The sequence below is a fragment of the Pogona vitticeps genome, chromosome 6, assembly GCF_051106095.1.
Source record: "Pogona vitticeps strain Pit_001003342236 chromosome 6, PviZW2.1, whole genome shotgun sequence".
NCBI classification, from domain to species: domain Eukaryota; kingdom Metazoa; phylum Chordata; class Lepidosauria; order Squamata; family Agamidae; genus Pogona; species Pogona vitticeps.
The window spans coordinates 109,289,546-109,304,516 of NC_135788.1; the positions used below are offsets into that span (position 1 = coordinate 109,289,546).

Genomic DNA, 14,971 nt, shown 5'->3' on the forward strand with positions numbered 1-14,971 from the left:
TAGCTACAGTCATTTGAGGCTCCCTGTTCTGGAGGCACCTTGGACTGAGATATCCCCTTGCCCTTGTGCTGTACTATAGTCTGGATGACAAGATTGCATTTTGGAAGACTGAAAGGTAGGCAATACCTCCTTGCAGCACAGCTAGGAAATACCTTTGCTTGAGGCCCTGGAGAATTGCTGACCATCCCTCAAACAGTATTGGGGCTGGTGGAGTGGACTCCCATCAAGGGTGTGGAAAATTGGTTTCTGGACTACAACTTCTGGATTAGCTAGCTAGTTGAAAGAGTAGTAGGGTTCTCCACCTTTACTGCACCTTTCAGTGTTGGTTGCATGCTTTTCTTGGTGCACTTTTTAATTTATTTATTATTATTTTTGCAAGCTGCCTGGAATCCCTGAAACAGAGAGGGCTACAAATCATACCAGTCTTTCTCTCCCTCCCACCACTTCTGACCAAACTGCACACCGGGCTTCTTCCCCCCCCCCCCCCGCTCCTCTTCCCCTTGGGCTAACGCCTCCTCGGCCCCCTCTCCTCTCTTAGTAGCGCCTTCCTCCTCTTCTCAATTAAACTCCTCCCCCTGGACGTCCCCCAGAGTAGACGAACCCACAGAGCTCTTCTCCCCCCCCCCGGTCTCAACTGCGCCCTCTATGGTATCCCCCGTGTACTGCCACCGATTTCCCCTTAAGACCCCACCTGGTCTGTGTGACAAGCCCTTCTTTGCTGAGCTTTCCAGCCTGAAAATGCCTCCCTCTCGGGATGCTAGCGGGACAATTCCGGTCATCCAACAAAGCAAGCAAGCAAGCAAACAAACCAACCTGTACTGTACTTCTTGCGGGCCTTTCGTGAGAGGACGGGCTTATCTTTTGCCCCCCACCCCCCAATTGCCCTGCTGCCGAAAAGCCCTCTCCTTCCCTTTCCGAGCACTTGGCGCTGGTTCTTCTTAGCAGAGTGGATGCCCGCCAAAGGAGGGCTGCGGGCAGGATCCTTCCCCTCTCCCCCCCCCGCCTGCCCCCCCCCCCGCTTTCCCGGCTCCTCTGCAACTCCGCTAGGTTTTGTTTGCTTCTTCCTGATCAATGCTCAAGCAGCGGCCCCGTTACATTTACATACATCTCAATGATTCAACATATGCAAATGACCGCGAGCCGGCTTTCGGGGCTCCTCTGTCATCTCCACGGCCTCGCTGGTCTCTCTGGGCCACTCCAGAGCAGCCCTAGTTCTGTGGGGTACATTTGCAGAGGAGGAGGACTGCGGGGGGGGGGGGGAAAGAGAAAGAAATTTTATTTCATTTTCATTTTATTTCACCGTCAAAGAAGCCGAGGTGGTCAAAAACTTCACCTTCTCTCTCGCTCGCTCGCTCGCTCTCTGCGGTAAATTTGATTTGACTGCTGTATTGTGCGTTGTGTTGGGCTCGGGGCTAGGCGGAGCGGGGGGGGGGAGATCGTGTCCCGTTGATGGGGGGGTACGTCTCACCTTTTGCCCCCTCCCTCTCCCTTCTCTTCCCCCCCCCAATTATTTCGGCCTTTCTGCTAAGAAGATGCCCCCACAGCCTGCCTTCCGAAGATCACTTGTGTGCAAGCCAGGTCGGTGTGAGTGCGGGAGCGCGGATGTGCATGCACACGCGTGCATGGGTTTGAGCCCCCCCCACCCAATTATTAGAAGCAATGGATCCCGTGCAACCAGGGATCCGATCCAGCGCTCCCCCCCCTCCCCTTTCTCCAGCGCCTAAGACTGCAGCGCCGTCCTCGCTGGGCTCGCTCGCTTTGCAACCTGCTTCTGCCGTGGTGGTAGAGATGTAGTATTGGTGTTGAATGCTAATGACCCTCTCTGGTGCGTGTGCGTGTGTGTGTGTGTGTATCTTTGGCTTGCGCGAGAGGGGAAAAGAACAGACGACGTGGTCTTGTCTGCGTTAAAGGAATAAAAATATATCAAATGCGCGCGCCCCCCTTTCGCCGCCTGCCCGCCCCCTTCTCCTCCCCATGCGCTTCTCTCCATCTACCCCCCATCTCTCTCTCTCTCTCTTTTTCCTTGTACCGCCGCGTGTGTTTAGAAAGGTGACCCAGGGAAAGGGGGGGGGGAGATACGGAGGGGGGGGGAAATAATAACTCTCTAAGCGATGCAGAGATTTCCAGGCTCCAGGCCCCGGGGAAAGGCAGCAGCTCGCCAAGGCAGAGAGACTTTGGCTTTATTGGATTTTTTGTTTCTTCTTTTCTTTCGCCCTTTTATTTGTTTATTTATTTTCCACCCGGCTGGCCTGTCCTTCCCAACCCCCTCTCCCGCCCCACTCCTGGAAGGGCAACCATCCGCCCGCCCGCCCGCTCGCCCGCTCCGACGCCGGGTTGGGCTTTAACTTTGGGATGCAACATGTGTAGCGCGGAAGCTGCAACAACCTTGAACGGAGACAGACGGGGGGGGGGGCGGGCGGGGGGGAGAAGAGCGAGGCAAAAAGGCGAGGGGGGGTCGGCACGCCGCCTGAGCGTTGAATAAAGATCGGGAAGAAATTTTAGAAGGGGAGGGAAGTTAGGGAGGGGGAGAGGGAAAGGGAGAAAGAAAGAAGGGGGGGGGGGAGAGAGAAAATGCTGCCGCTGCCGCTCCCCTGGCTGCTTGGATTTAGCGCTTGTTTGATTCCCTGCAGGAGAAAAGGAGATTAAGGGAGGGGGGGCACGGAATGTAGGAATAAATAAAATTATATTTAAGGGTGGAAAAGATCAAAGAGGAAAAACAATCATTCTCTCTCTTTCTCCAGACACGGAGAAATTTTTGCTCCTCTTGTTTTCTGGTTTATTCTTTCCTCGGGAGTTGTCATGAAAAGGTAAGACCTCCTTATTATTTATCATTTATGTATGTATTTATCGTCCTCGCTCACCCGCGTTCCGAGACAAACATCTGTGTGTTGTTTATGGAGGGTCCCCGGCATAGGGATTTGGCGTCTTGCTTGGCCAGGAGGGGCTACTTTTCTGGCTCCCCCCCCCGTCAGTCAGTACCTTTGCTTTTCCTAATTTTTTTAAAGGAAAAGTGATGTGGGGGACCTTAAAAGAAAGTGAAGGGAAACCCCGCAGCCCCGCAAGTTATATTGATGATCCTGAAACACTCCTAGGACTAATAATACCTCCACTAACCCTAGTTGGACAGAAAGGCACCCCCCCCCGAATATATTTACAATTTTGTTCTCTCTTTTTCATGAGAACACACGAGAGATGAGTTCAGATCTCTGAAAGCACCGCTTTCCGTCCCTGGGTTTGTAGGGGAAACGATCGGCAACGCCCCCCCCTTCTCTCGCGTGTGCGTGTGTACACGCTCCGGCGTGATTTGTTTGTGGCATTGATCATCCAGACTGCAAGAGCACGGGATGCAAAAAGGGTGATTTTTTTTGGTGTGTGTCCCCTCAATTCTAACCTATGTAACTGCAAAAAAAAAAAAAAAAAAAAAAAAAAAAAAAACAGCAAGAAACGTATAGACTTGGTTGCAGCGCCTGGCTTTTCAGAGGAAATAAGCCAGACTGTATTTTTTGAAGAAGGAAAAAAAAAGCCCCTTGAAGGGCATCATCTGCCCGCCACCCCCGGGTAGAGTCAGGAAGGGAAGGCCTTTCTCCCCAGATAAATGTTTTTCCTCCCTTGTGGGACGGGATGGCCTGCCTTGAAGCGGGGGGAGGGTCGTGGTGGATCGGCTCCACCTTGCCCTGGGAACGTGGACGGGCCTGGAAGGGCAACAGGGGGCCCCTCTGGGGAGTCAAGTCTAGTGGGCCGAACGGGCTGAGAGCGAAGGCGCCTGGGTTTCTCGGGAAGAGACGAGGACTCGCGCGCCTAGTGGTTAGTAAGGCATGGATAGCACCAAAGATGTGCATCAAGGGGGAGGAGTGTGGGGTGGGGTAGGTAGATGGGAGAGCGCGCCAAGGACTCCGGGGTCTTCTGGGAAGACCGTGGGGCTGGGAACCGGAGGAAGCCTCCCGCTAGGAGAGCCACTGGAGTATTCAGGACGGTCGTGGGTCCCAGTGGTTAGCGCGGGGCAAGGCGCCGGCCGTGGGGGAAGACAGCAATAACCACACGGTAACTGAGCCCCCTCCCCTCTGGCAGCCGGCTCCCACAACGGGGAGGGAGGCGGGAAAATCCGGGGGTGAGGCTGGGGGGGGGTGTCTTGCAGCCCAAGAGCGAAGGTTGCAGGGTTGTGCCCACCGCCGAGGCACCCACCCACCCGCCGCCTGGGCCTCAGAGACGGCAGGGCGGGCCGCCATGCGGTGTCCCCCCCACCCCACCCCACCCTCTCTCTTTGAACCCGGCGTTGGGGGCGTGAGGCGGCGTTGGGGTTCCCGGGCACCGCTCGGGTGGGCTTCACGAAGGCGAAAGGAAGCCAGCCTTGGCGGCCGGAACAAAAGCTGCTGGAGGTGAGCCTGAGGGAGCGGGAGCCCCCCCGGGGAAGCGGCTTCACCGCCACCGCGGTTTGGTCAGCGCTCACGGAGGGACCACACCTCTCTTCTCTCTCTCCCCCCCCCCCCCAAGCGGCAGGAAGGCGGCGGAGGGATCCGAAGATGGCAGTGGTGGTTTTAAACCCCCCTGCCGCGGTCGCCCCCCCTCCCCAGCCAGTCCCCTGTCAAAGAATGGGTGGGGGGCTGAGGGCAGGAGGAGGCAAGGGGCAGAGGAGGGCTTCCCGGTCATGAGAAGGCAGGCGGGCAGGCAGGCAAGTAGGTAGGTAGACAGACGGGGAATTCTCCTTCCTGTGGCTGGGGCTTTGGTTTGGGGTTTGACAGCTAGGAAGGGAATTGTGGGGGTATTTTTCAGTGGTGCCGAAGGGTGAAGATGTTGAGGCAGAGTGTAATTCATATATCACTCATTTAAAAAACAAAAGTAGAGGCGGGGAAGGAGAGGACAATAGAATCTTATGTTTGAAATCTCTCTCTGTGTGTGTTCCCTCTCTCCATACATACACATCCCAAGGGAGGGAGGGAGGGAGGGAGCCAAGAACTTGAGCAAGGGAGGGAGAGAATACAGGGGCCCTTGATGGCTAATTCCCCCCAACCCCAAATCTGGTTTCCTTCCCTGCCCCAGCTTAGTCTTTCTAGACTTCTAATGCTGCCTCAACAGGCCAGGTTGAGAGCCCCCCTTTCCTCCTCTGCCCCCTCACTATTACACCCTGCATGGCTCCGTGTGCCTCGGGGAGCAAACCCCTCATGGTGGGCCCCACTTCCAGAGGATTGGTCCCATGGGTTCTTTTCATGGGTCATGTCCACCTGGTTTCCCAAGGGGGTGGCTTTGCTCTGGACTGAACGGAGAGCGGGCCCAATGTTTAGATATTATTAAGTGGCCCCCAAGCTCCCATGTTCTCAGGCCTTTCTTTCTTTCACTAGGTGATTGCTCATCGGTCCTCATAGAGCGTAAACTCTAGGGGTGAGGGCAGGCAGAAGGGTCAGCCCCTCTTGCCTTTTCTGACGCCCCCTCACTGGTATTTTCAGAAGACATGGAGATGGCCTGCACCTGGAAATGGTGGGGTCACATGTGGGGGTTGTGGATTTTTTGCCTGTTGCCCTCAGTAATGCAAACCTTGTACTCTCCTTGCCTCAGTGGACTAGAACACAGCTTTTTCCTATATCAAGTGTAATGCCCCAAACCTGTAGAAAAAGCTTTTCGCCATCTCTTGTGTAGCAGAAATAGTAGTGCAACACATTTCTGTGCATGTTTGTCAAAAATAATTAGAGGGGAGAGATGAGAGCTGGGGAACCCAGGAAGCAGCCTTCCATCAGATCAGAGCACCGGTCCATCTCTTCCCTAAGGTTCCTGGCAGAAGCCATTTATATCATTACCCCCTTGCTTGACTCATAACCAGCAATGCCAAAGGAGTGAAGCTTCTTTATGCAGAGTATATGCTCCACCTTGAAGCACTCATGCCTATACATGAGGGCAGACAGCACAGCCAGAGAATACGGACAATGAGCCTGCTATGCCTCTCACTTGCAGGCCAAGTAAAGAAAATTAAAGAGAAAAGTCAGAAGCAAGGGTAGAATGAAAGCAAGGAGTTTCTGAGAGAATGGTAATATGTGTGGTGCTAGTGGCTAGAGGACACTTTCCTCCAGAGAGTAGGGAGCATTGCCGGGCACTACTGGATATAAGCAAATGAAGAAATGCTGCCCTCTATTGGCTGGTGCATGTGTTTCATTCAGCTTTCCCCTAAAGGGTTTTCCCCACCCTTGACTAGCATTCCGCTAATGACCTGTGGAACTCATTGTCACAGAAATAGGCAGAAGGTTCAAACTTGACGTTTTTAGAGATTGTTGAAGGATGAGCCAAGGAACATGAGATTCAGCCTGCTTCCCTGAAAATAAGACCTAACCTGAAAATAAGCCCTAATATGATTTTTCAAGATGCTCGTAATATAAGCCCTATCCCCAAAATAAGCCCCAGTTAAGTGAAATCCCACCTTCCACCATTGTGCAGCAACCAGAAGAAGATGACATGACTGTATTTGAATAAATGTAGATTGATGTACATGAAAAAATTAAAACATCCCCTGAAAATAAGTCCTAATACATTTTTGGAGCAAAAAGTAATACTGTATAAGACCCTGTCTTATTTTTGGGGAAACACGGTAGTCTGATGCCCAGAATGCACATAAAAAGTGAGTGCAAGCCAGAGCATAATCACCACTATGTTTTCCTCTGGAAAGTGTGTTTGAAGAGTGGAATAGAGGGAATTCCTAAGGATATGCAGGCTTTTGCTAAAGACCATGTGAGTGCCTTTAGTTTTCATCCCTCCTTCAACCTGGTTTCTTTAGTGGGTGGGTGTTTTGGTACATTCTGTTGGGAGAATACTGCCTGCTGGGCTAGCCATCTTTTGTGCAGTTGCTGGACCAATCCATGGTGGCTGTTGGTCAACAAAGATCTTTCTGCCCCCTTTCTCCTAGGATTGGAAATGGGGCCACGTGGGGGGCTCTGCAGCCGTGGGGACTGAAGCGTGATTTTCCTTCCCCGTTTCTGGCGACTAGGTTCAGATGGATCACTGGTATGGGCCCAGCCTGACGGTGACTATGACCTCTGAATGTATCTTTGTCTGTGAATGCGCACGCTTAGGGCTCCACATTGGCTGGCCACATTGTGCTTCCCCCCTTCCTTTCCTTGTGTGCCTGTGCAGGCTTCTCACACATGGGAGGGGGTCTGGATGTTCACATGTGAGATTGTGAGTGTCTTTTGAAGCAGGAGTGTCCTTGAAGGAGCTCCGTGTGTCTCAGTAGCTGCTTCTCTTTTTTTGAACTGTGCATGTGTGTCATGATGCTCTTGGCTGCTATGTCAGGTCCATCAATGGCTGTCTCTCCTTATTGATCACTCTACGGGAGTGTGTGCAGCAGGGGTTGATTCTCCATTGCTGTGTGTGCCTGTCCCAGAGGCACTCTCACTCTCCTCTGTGTACACATAGCTTGTTCTTTTCCCTCTGACTATACGTGTTGATCAGCAGCTGTGTCTGCGTGCCGGTTGTCTACTTCACACAGACTACTTCCTCTCTTGGCTGTATATGTCACTCAGTTGACTCCTCTGCCATGAATATGTCTCAATACCAATAACTGTCTCTTTTCATGCATATGCACATGCTGTGTATGACTGTTTTTGCAGATATTTTTCCTGTATAGCAGTACATTACTGTATATGTTTAATCAAGTATCCATCTTGGTGTTTGCTGGCATTATTTAGCATGTAAGGACTGGCCATAGACTCCAGATATTTGGGTGCAGTTCATAGATGTCTTGGGATCAGAGCAGAGAAGTCAAAATCTCAGGGTGAGGTACCCCTGATTCAAGCCACTCCCCAGCTCTGCCATTAACTCACTGGATTATTGGGGGCAAACTCACCCTCAGATTCTCATTGGAATCATGGTGAGATGAGGGATCTTGCTGAGAGGATGGGGTAGATAAGGATGATGAAGCACATCTACCCTCTTGGAACTGCCACAGTCTTCACTTCTGCACTTAGACAACTGTTGCTCTCACCTGAGAAAATTTCTCCCACCCACACCTGCAGACCTTGTTTGTCCCTCCCTCCATAGGTATCATTGTCAGAATTGCTTTCCACCCATAGCACTTGTGGATCTTTCTCTCTGGCTGCAATATGCCTCTCCCACCCCAACCCCCACTTAAGAAGTATCAGTCCATGAAGGAGCCTCCTAGCAACAGATGAGCTTGTTTAGATGTGGTCAGTGAGAGATTCTTAGGCACAAGCAAATTGTGCCTGCATAGATTTTGTCCTTCCAATGTACAAAGAGGTTTGCTCAGGAACTGTGCAGTAGGCCTATGGATAGTAGCAGTAGAATGGTGTACTCCTTTGAGAAGGAGCTCCATAATTGGGAGGCTCCTTAATACAGAACTGTCAGTACAGGCAATGGAGTCTGGTAAAACATTGCTGTTGACTGATTTGTGGCAACACAACTCTTATTCTGTATATGAATATAGGTAGCTGCCTTATACAAAGGCATACAATTGGCCCATGAAGTCCAGCATTGTCAGCTGTGATGAGCAGAAATGGCTGTCCATGCTGTCAAACTAAATTCTTTCCTAACCCTGACCTAGCTCTGTCTGAATTAGCCCTACCTAGTCTTCCACTCAAGTGCTAACAAGACCGTATCCCACTGAACTTCCAAAAAAATCAGAAGAGACTGATTGTATTAAGAGCAGTAATACAAGACTTCCACTTGTATTCCCATGTTTTTTTCCAAACAAGCTATCAGATTGTAGTCGCACATTATGCATAGCAAATCCACCCTTCTTAAAACACATTTAGTTATGTCTGTACACCTTGAGACAGAATCAGTACTCTGTGCATATGTTTGGGCAAGCTGTTTTCATCAAACATAGTTTCAAGCAGCACAGTGGTACCCCTTTAAATTAATAATATGTATACACCTTCTGTTTAATGTGAGTTGAATAGAGAATATGCATAAATGCCTGCCACTGTGCAGATTCACTATGTAAGGTTGAAAACATACACAAATGAACGCGTGAAATGGGGAAGTGTGCTGGTGATGGTTTGCAAAGTGACTACAAAAGACAGACTTTTTTTGCACACTGACCAGTCACTGAAGACATTCCCCATCTGGAAAATATGCAGAGTCACTGGTCAAGTGTAAAAGACTTGTGCACCACTTGGAACATTATACATATTAATTGGTCAGCATATATAGTTCTCTTTTTGTATACTTAAGGAAATTTCCACCATGTCTGGAAGAAAAGGCACAGTAACCAGAGTTTATCATGCTCATTTCTCTAGGTTAACCATAGACCAGAAATAATAAATGCTGTTGTGAGCATTGTCAGGTCTATATTCACATAGCTCACTGGGCAGTCACTAAGAAATTTTAAATGCTACAAGTCATAGAGCATGACATCATTGTACATGTTCTCCCATGCAGATGTGGACTGTAGGGACCGAAGTGTGGGAAGATTACTTTTGGTCCACCACTCTTAGACACCCCCCCCCCCATCAGCATGGCTAGGAGATTCTGGAGGTTGTACTCTGAACAAGTAACACCTATAAGCTCTGGTAGGGACACTTCCAGGTTGCCTCTTCCCACTCCCAGGTTTTCTGTTTACATTCTTGCAAGGCTGAGTTGTCATTGTTGATGTTGTTATTCTACATTAACACCATTATGCCTACCCATAATTGTGCATCTTTTTTGCTCGTACCCATACCATCTTTGTAGCTGGATGCTGAAGTTTTGAAAAGATATATGTACTAGCTTAAATTCTTGTACCCATCCTTTATGACACTGGTTCCTAACCTTGTATCCCCAGATGGTATTGAACTAAAACTCCCAGAAGCCTTCACCAGTACGTAGATATGCTGACCCGTATTTCTAGGAGCTGTAATCCAAGAACATGCAGGGCCTCCAGAAGTATGCCAGTTAATCAGCAGTCAGTAAAAACTGTAGCAAGAGCCTTTTCCTCACCCCTTCATTCTGGTTGCTTGCACAGAACCCTGCGACCATACATATGCATGCCCAGTTACTTCATGGTAAAGCAGTGTCACAAACACATTTTCATAGAAGACATCATAGTCCCTTTGAAATTATATGCTGAAATGAAATGCTAACTGTCACAGTGCACAATTCAACTGTACCCACCAGCCTGCTTTCATGTTCTCCAGGCCTGTTTTCTTCGTGGTTCATTCTTACATCTGTTTGCCAGTTCAACAGCCCTAGGAAGGACCATAGTTAAGGCACAGAACACATGTTTGCATGCAGGAGGTCCTAGGTTTCATCCCTGGCATCTCCGGCTATGGTTCGGAAAGATCTTGCTGCCTAAAACCCTGGATAAGTGCTGCAAGCCAAAGCTGACAAGTTTGCCCTGTTTGGACCAGAGGCCAACTTGGTATCAAACGCTCTCGCATTGTCTTTCTCTCTCTCTCATTCTGACATTTTCAGTTTCCTAGCTAACACCATTATACAGCATGTAACACAAAGCTGTCCCCAATGGACTGTGAGCAGTATGATGCTTCAAAAAAATATGTTGATTTTTAAATTTTTATTTTATTTTATTGGCCCAGTTTTCCATACATGCCATCAAAAGTCCTATTCCACTCTTTCACAACACATTACAATTAAAGTGCTTCGAGTCTGATGCCTAGATCCATCCTCCCCTGTAACAGATAATCCAGTGGGATCTGATGTCTGGTGGCAACTGTTACTCTTGCATGTGCACCCCACCCTATGAGAACGTTGATTCCGATCATTAGTACAGTTTGTCCAACCCCAAACTAAAACCCCTTTTTGGTTGCATTTTGGGAAAGCTGTATATGGAGATCTTCCTGAACCTAGTTTTAAGCAGTAGAGAGCTCTTTGCTGTCCCACAGCATACCATAACTACGCAAATATCTTTTGGACAGGCATACTTCTGAGGCGAGAAACAGACTCATTCAGGAAAAAATGCTGCCAATGAGATAGCGGATACTTTCAACATGCTCTGCCATCCCTTCTTTACACAGAAATATGGTGCTGCTTACTAATGTCCTTTTTCAAACCTACAGACCTTTTCTGGCAGTGTCTACACTGCTTCTCACTGTCAGCTGCTCTCTTTTTCTACATGTTATCTCTGTGTTCTCTTTCTCTGTGTTTCTCATTTATCTCTCCGCTGCCATCGGCCCCCACCTGTTCCTCTCTCTACAAAAACCAGAGGATTCTGGAACAATTGCCAACCCACCAGCCCCCTCCCTTTTCCTCCAGATGCTCCAGTTACTAGAACAAGCCACTAATGGGCGCTTATAAAAAGGTCCCCTCTGCTCCAGCGGAGAGCAGAGAGCACCAGGCACAGGGGGTTGGGGCGGCGGGGATGGGGGTGGTGGCTTTTAAGAATTGCCAGGCACAGCTGTTCTAGCGAAAGTGGCCTCTTGTCCGGATTCCAGGAAGCAGAGGCGATCCAGTGTGAAGCCCGAATGCTTGGCAGCTTTCTCGAAAATCTGTGCGCACACCAAAACAGCTGGGGAAAAGGCCTTGCCAATGGAGGGGACAGTGATAAAAGAGACTCTGGAAGCAGCTGCTTGGGCAGGGATCCACCTTCTTCCCCTGGTGTAGGAAGGAAAGGTCTGTACATTCTGGTCAGGGTTGTTGAAGGTGGCAGAGCTGGAGGAAAGTACAAGCAGAGAAGGCTTCATGTTAAGCCTGATTTCACCACCAATCCAGCTATATTACCTCTTTTCAACCAAAGATAATCATGGGCATGTACAGAATGTTTTCCCTCTCTCAGCACTATGTAACCACCTCAGACAAGGTAAGATGCAAGGCACTTTTTCTGGAAGTCGGATCCTGAGCCACTACAGCCTGCTTTCAGACAGGCTGCAGTTGATTAAATGATATGCACCCTGCACATGCTTTCTCGCTATCGTACAGAGTCCAGGACCAAGCCTGCATAGAGAGGCTAAGGTGAAGCCCTGCCTCAGCTTGTGGTGACAGGTGAGATGTGCAGGTCTGGATAAAAACAGAGGGGTAGGATAAAGCCATAGAAGCCAAAAATGAAAGGTGGGAGGGAGAGGAAGAATGAACTGAGACTATAAGGCATCAAGAGACAGAGATGCATAAAAGTCTCAAGTATGTGTGTGTGTCGTTTCCAAATTAATTACAGGCAGAGAAGAGGCTGTGAACGTCACTTGATGGGATTAAGGGTTTGTGGGAGGCATTAAATTGAGACACGAAGCCCTGGACCCTCTCATCAAACCTCTGGGCCTTGGAATCTGATGATTGGTTCCTCTTGGCTAATAATTGCCCCCTGACACAGACACACACACACACACGCACAAATAATTCCTTTCCTTTCTTGGCTCCCCCTTCTTTTTTGTTCCTTCCCCCAAACCCGCTGTGATCCAGGGGGATTTTGCTCCTGCAGGCAGCTGGCAGGTGGAAATGAAACCTGCCGACTTTGATTAAACCTCTCCGAGGCGTGTGTCGCTCAACAGTGCAGCGTGTCTGCTCAGGGAAGCAGCATCTGATGAATCCAGACAGCCTTACTATCCCATCCCTCTCCCAAATCAGGATGCCTCCTGATTCTGAACAAAAAACTTTGGGAGCTGTTTAGCTGAGAGAAAAAAGGTGAGCAAGAGACATAGAGTTTCATACAATTATGCATAGTGTGGAGAAAGTAAATGCAGAAGTTTTTCTTGTGCATGGCAGGAGGCGTCAATGAAAATGATGGATAGCATGTTTGTGAGAGACAAAAGATGGGGTCCTTCTCAGACTGCACAATTAGCTTGCGCTCCTTCCAACAAGATCCGTTAGCAACAAGCTTAGATGGCTTTAAGTGGCGATTAAACCAATAATGTTCATGGATGACAGGTTTGCCAATGCCTCTTACTCATGGGAAGCCAGTGGAGCCACCAAATCCAGAGACAATGTACCTCTGAATTGGAGTTTCGAAAGGTTATTTCTTTTGATTACAACTCCTACGATTTCTATGGGACTCGGAGTCCAAAAAAGTTACTTTTGCTGGCTCTGCTCTATATGACAGTTGCCCGTGAGATGAAGAACGCTTCATCCTATTTGGGGCAGCTCTGAACCCAACGTAAAGATCCAAGCATCAAGGGATGTTTTTTAGGGTTTGTTTTAATGACAGCTCCTGTTAGCATGGCCACTGATATAACCCAATATCTGGGCAGAGGTATGCCACCTTCACCACACAAATAGTTCTGATGTACCCCAGCTATTCCTGAGCCCCATGCATAGGATCCCTGTGACCTCAGCTCCCACCTTTGAAACCAGCTTAGAAGATCCCCATATATATACAGAAACCACAGCCTGGAGGCAACTGTCCAGTCAAATATTAACAGCTGTTCTCACACCAGCAGCAGCTGCAACCCTGGCAGCAGGGAGAGATGGATCCTGGCCCAAACAGCTGCCATTCACACCAGAGGCAGTACCTCCCTCAGCCCCAGGCAGGCATTGTGCGCCTTGCTGGGGGGCTCTGAGGCCATCTGCCCTGATGTGTGGCATCCATCCAGCAATGTCAAACACACGGTGGCCATGTTCATTTCTGTGTTCCTCTGACTGAGAGGCGCACAGGAAATAAAAAGCGAGAAAAAGGACAAAAACACAGCACGACTTGGGGCCCCGAGGGGAGAGAAAGAAAAGGAAAGAAAATCAATAACTCCAGCAAGAACCAAAGAGAGAAAAGGAGAAGGAGGAAGGGGAAAAAAGAAGAAAGAAAAGCTCACTGAGAAAGGAAGGAAGGAGAAAGAAGTGAGACAAGGGAAGTGAAAGTCTTAGGGGGCTAAGAATTAGGAAGGTTTTTTGTTGGATCTAGGCAAAAAAAACAGTCACAGGTGCCCCCCCCCGTATGTGTGTATGTGTATCTGTGTGTAAAAGTAGCCATTTATGTGTGCTATTCCATTCTTTTGATTTGAAGGCTAAGACTTTGCATATTCTAAGGGCTGCTTTGCATGTTTTTTAAAATCCTGTCATGCTGATGGCATGTTAATTCCTCATGAATGTGATTTCTCCGTGAGAACTTATTGGTTAATTACATTTTACCCTGCATTTCATCCACAGGATAATGTACATGGTTCCCCCCATTTCCTGATTTTTATCCTCAAAAGGACACTGAAGTGACATAGGCTAAGTAGCCCAGGGACACACACAGATCAGTGGGGATTTGAACTCAGGCCTCCTGAGACCTAGTCCAGAGCTATGTATCCACTATACTCATGTTCACATCCCCTATTTTAAGTATGTAGGTTTAGGAGAAGAGTTATGCATGTTATAGAAGGCACTTCCTTCTTCTCCTACAGCCTGTGCTGTCCATCTACTGCAACAGCATCTACATCAACAGCATCTTCTGGAATTGCCAAAGGCTTTGTAATCTACACTTTGCTCACGAACTACCCTGGGATGAAGCACACCATTATTATTCCCATTTCACAGAAAGTGAAGATAGGGCTGTGGGAAAACAAACAACTTTCCTAGGGCACCAGATCAGAAGTCCACGACAGAATGACAAGGGAATCTGTTCTCTGTTCCCTAGACTTTTATATATTTTACCCACTCTCACACATTCCTGTTCCTCCTTCTTGGGTCTGTTCCTGGTGGTGGTAGGGTGACAGGATCAGAAAGGGGAAGGGGGGGTCTTTGCTTGCACAAGGCCCTGATGAGCCGGGCAGAGCGCCGGCTTCTGATTGCACTCCCAGGAATAGAAACACTTCTGTGATTGCGGAAATTACTGTCTCCTCAGCAGAGAGGCACAGGGGAGGCAACTTAACCTCCTCTCTTCCAACCAGGATCACACTTGTAGACCCAGGATAAGGTCGTAAACACTGTGCCATCTTTTGTTTGGGATGGCGTGGGGGAAGTCTCCATCAATTGTGGATTGTCAAAAGATGGAGGGAGAGACTGTGTATTTGCCTATTATTCAGTACTTGAGTTTCTGTCTGCACTGCGTTTTTATAAACTAGTGTCTGGCTCAAGAACTTCTGTTTACTAATGGAAACTGCTGGATAGCTCAGTGACTGAGACATCTAGCTGTGGA

The 14,971-nt window shown here is 49.0% G+C and overlaps 1 protein-coding gene across 4 annotated transcripts in view; it reads left to right on the forward strand.

The window, feature by feature from the left end:
• Nucleotides 1-1,115: 1,115 nt before the first annotated feature.
• Nucleotides 1,116-14,971, forward strand: part of GRIN2D (glutamate ionotropic receptor NMDA type subunit 2D) — a 58,155-nt gene continuing 44,299 nt past the window's right edge. Inside the window, exons 1-2 of one of the 4 annotated variants that reach the window (XM_078377050.1) lie at nt 1,116-1,365; nt 2,742-2,807. The gene's annotated coding sequence lies outside the window, so the exon portion shown is untranslated. Of the gene's footprint in view, nt 1,366-2,363; nt 2,808-3,913; nt 4,042-6,886; nt 6,985-14,971 lie in introns of those variants that run through there. The other 3 variants (XM_072976759.2, XM_020798856.3, XM_072976760.2) reach the window with 3 other exon arrangements.